This window comes from Callionymus lyra, chromosome 5 (assembly GCF_982586985.1).
Source record: "Callionymus lyra chromosome 5, fCalLyr1.hap1.1, whole genome shotgun sequence".
NCBI classification, from domain to species: domain Eukaryota; kingdom Metazoa; phylum Chordata; class Actinopteri; order Syngnathiformes; family Callionymidae; genus Callionymus; species Callionymus lyra.
Genome location: NC_141822.1, coordinates 4,544,177 through 4,548,082, shown reverse-complemented (window position 1 = coordinate 4,548,082; position 3,906 = coordinate 4,544,177). Strand labels below are relative to the sequence as shown.

Below are 3,906 nucleotides of genomic sequence, written 5' to 3'. Positions count from 1 at the left end.
AGTGAAGACACAGTGACGTCATGTGACTGGATTAGAACCTCTGTGATTGGATTGTTACTGATGATGACGAGTCTTCTTTAAATCTTCTTTAATAAACACCTTCATGATCCGGTGATGATGGCAGCAGTCGTTACTCAAGTACTCCACAGTACTACAAATATATCCTGGTTACTACAGTATCTCATTGGATGTTATGGTTGCCTCTGTATCGTGATACGTATCATCAGATTCTTGACAATACACACACTTACACAGCCAGTCGTCCACGAGGAGTCAGAAAGAAGAAGAATTGATGTACATTTGGTTTGGATTCAATATTACAGTCTGAAAGGAATTTGATTTTGTGAAAAAAAGATTTTCTCCAAAGAAGTAAAGATGAAAATGAGTTCAACACAAACTATATCTTGTATCAGAGAAACCAGATCCTTGGATTCAGTGTTATGTTGAGTTATGCTGTATTTTAAAAATGTACATATAGAAACATTGATTTTTATTCACTCAAATCTCGTCTTAAAACACACTTTTATTCTCTTTTAACACAGCATGAGACTCTGAGCTGTTTTTAGTGCTTTTTTTTGTTTTATTTGACATTGTTTTATTTTTGTGTTTTAACTGCTTTCTTAGTACTTTCATGTCATTGTACAACACTTTGTATCGACTGTTGTTTTTAAAGTGTTTTATCAATAAACTTGATTGATTGATTATTTGTTCTTATTGAAATGTTAATCTAAATCAATGAATTATCCTTTTGAATCATTTATTTTAAATATATAAATATATAGATTATATATATATTTGACACATTGAGTTCAATATTCTAATTCCAATAATTCAAAAACACATTTTCTAAATGCAATATTCTTTGGTTTATTCAATATAACATCGACATCTTTATATTTACTTTCTTACACCTTCGTTCTAAGATCACAATCAAAACTACTTTTATTGTTGTAAACACAACCATGGATATTATGTGGTGACAACACAAAATTACATGTTAATAATGAATAAATTAATACAAATAACACAAAATGAGTGCAACAGTCCATACTTTCCATTTTGAACATTTTCTGCACTTTATACATAATTACATTTTTATTTATGTTTAACGTTGTTTTTTTTTTACTGTTGGTGGAACAATTCACTAGCAATTGAAATAATAATAATTCTGGTTCTGATGTATAAACATGTTTTTGTATAGAATATAAGTCTTAATTAAGAAGATAAATATATTAGATTATTTTGTCTATTATATATGCTGTGTATATACAAAATGTACCTTTCAATGTAAAACATATTTACATCAAATCTTAAAAAAAACAAGATTTACAGTGTGTCTGTGTGTGTGTGTGTGTGTTTGTGTGTGAGTGTGTGTGTGTGTGTTTGTGTGTGTGTTTGTGTGTGTTTGTGTGTATATGTGTGTGGCAGTTTTCTGCAACTCTCTCTCACTGAAGGTCGTTGTGCTTCGCACGCCACTGGAGAATGTAGGGGGGAGCCAAGACAGTGAGGGCAGAGACGGCGCGCCACTGCCCTCACTACAATCTATTCTCTTGCGCAGGCCTGCTCCAAATACCCTTTATTGGGCATGCCTGCTTCAGAGAATTCCTGAATCCCCGACCGGCATCAGTGAAAGACTGATGACCTGGCGGATTCCACTCACCAACAACCGTCATGCCACTCTCATCAGTGCATACGCCCCAACACTGGATGCTGACCCTGAGTGCAAGGAACTCTTCTATGCCTCCCTGCACTCCGCCATAAATAAAACACCCTCTACCGACAAGCTCATTCTCCTTGGGGATTTTAACGCGAGAGTGGGCTCTGACGGTGTGCTTTGGAAGGATGGCTTGGGCAGCATGGTGTTGGTAAGCTCAGTGAGAATGGTCTTCGCCTCCTCACTCTCTGCTCTGAGTATCGGCTGGTCATCACCAACACCTTGTTCCAAATGAAGAACAAATTCAAGACCTCCTGGCAGCACCCCCGCTCTAAACACTGGCACCTCCTTGATTATATCATCGTCCGCCAAGCTGACAGGAAGGAGGTGCGAGTCACCAGAGCCATGCGTGGAGCTGACTGTTGGACTGACCACCTCTTGATCAGAACCAAACTCACCCTGGAACTCCGTCGTCCACTGAGGAAAACACCACCCTGCAAGAAGCTCAATTGCGATGCACTGAAGTCTCCGCACCCAGTCAACCAGCTCAGGGAACAATCCAATCTCCCTGAAACACCAGCCGTTCCTGACATCAGCTCTACCTGGAGCACTCTACGCACCAGACGGCGACACCAAGACTGGTTTGATAATAGCGCACCAGGTATCCACAACCTACTTCAGGCAAAACACAAGGCCCTTGCAGCTCACCTTTCCAACCCCAAATCCACCTCGCTGAAGGCCCACTTCACCAACATTCGGGCTGAAACCCAGCGCACTCTCAGAGCCATGGAGAATGACTGCTGGACAAAGAAAGCACATGAGATACAGCATCACACGGACACCAACAACTCCCACGCTTTCTATGACGCCATCAAGGTCATCTATGGTCCACAGAAGAAAAATATATCTCCGGTCAGATCAGAAGATGGTACCATCCTGTACAAGGACAAACAACAGATCCTGGACAGATGGGCTGAGCACTTCAACACCCTGCTGAACACCTCATATCCAACCAGGATGGACACACTTGCTGACCTCCCATGCCTCCCAAACGTCACAGATCTGGATTCCTCCCCCAGCTTTGCTGAAGTACGAAAAGCCATCTCTGGCCTGAAGAACAATAAGAGCCCGGGGCTTGATGGAATCCCGGCAGAAATACTGAAGCATGGCGGATACCTCCTCACCCCCAGATTACACCAACTGATCAGTACCATCTGGTCATCTGAAGTCATCCCGCAAGATTGGAAGGATGCCAACATCATCACAATCTTTAAGCGCAAAGGTGACAAAGCAGACTGCGGTAATAGCAGGGGCATTTCCCTCTTATCGGTTGCCGGAAAGGTGCTAGCACGGGTGATGCTCCTTCGACTGGCATCTCATGCTACTGATAACATCCTGCCCGAATCCCAGTGCGGTTTTAGGCAACAGCGCAGCACCACTGATATGATCTTTGTTTCTATACAGGTACAGGAAAAATGCAGAGAACACTGCAAGGACCTGTACCTAGCTTTCATTGATCTGTCCAAGGCCTTCGACACAGTAAACCGGGAACTGCTGTGGGATGTGCTGGGGAAGCTGGGGGTTCCACCAAAGTTCAGGAACGTCTTGCGGCAGTTCCATGATGGAATGCAAGCCTGTGTGAGTGTTGGTGGCCAGCATTCTCCCTCCTTCAGTGTGGATGTGGGGGTCAAGCAAGGGTGTCTCCTATCCCCTACCATCTTCAACGTTTTCCTCTCCACCGTCACCATCCTCTCTCACAAACTCCTGGACCCATCAGATGGGGTACAGATACAGTACAGACTGGATGGCAACCTCTTCAATATTCGGCGCCTTCAAGCCTTCACCAAAACCACCAACCAACACATCTTAGAGCTACAGTATGCAGATGACTGTGCTCTCCTTGCCCACTCACCAGAATCCCTACAGCGTGCGTTAAACGTGGTCGCATCCATCTACAGCGCCATTGGTCTCCAAATCAACATTAGGAAAACACAGATAGTTGTCCAGGAGTTCACCCACCAAACACATGTAAGTAAGTAAGTAAGTAATATTTATTTATATAGCGCTTTTCGAGACCAGGGTCACAAAGCGCTTTAACAATCAAAACAATACTCAAAACAGTACATACTTCAAAGATCAAGACAACACCGAGAACAACACAGGAGTTCGAGAAATTCAAGGAAAAGCCTGAACAAATAGAAACGTCTTAAGATGTTTCTTAAACGAGTCAGTAGACTCCATCAAGCGCAAAG

At 42.7% G+C, this 3,906-nt stretch overlaps 1 protein-coding gene across 1 annotated transcript in view; it reads left to right on the top strand.

Annotated features, from left to right (window-relative positions):
- The window catches only part of LOC148079081 (tripartite motif-containing protein 16-like), a 2,365-nt gene extending 1,765 nt beyond the window's left edge, over window positions 1-600 (top strand). The window contains exon 1 of the mRNA XM_087792349.1: window positions 1-600. This exon is cut by the window's left edge and continues 1,765 nt beyond it. The gene's annotated coding sequence lies outside the window, so the exon portion shown is untranslated.
- Window positions 601-3,906: the final 3,306 nt, after the last annotated feature.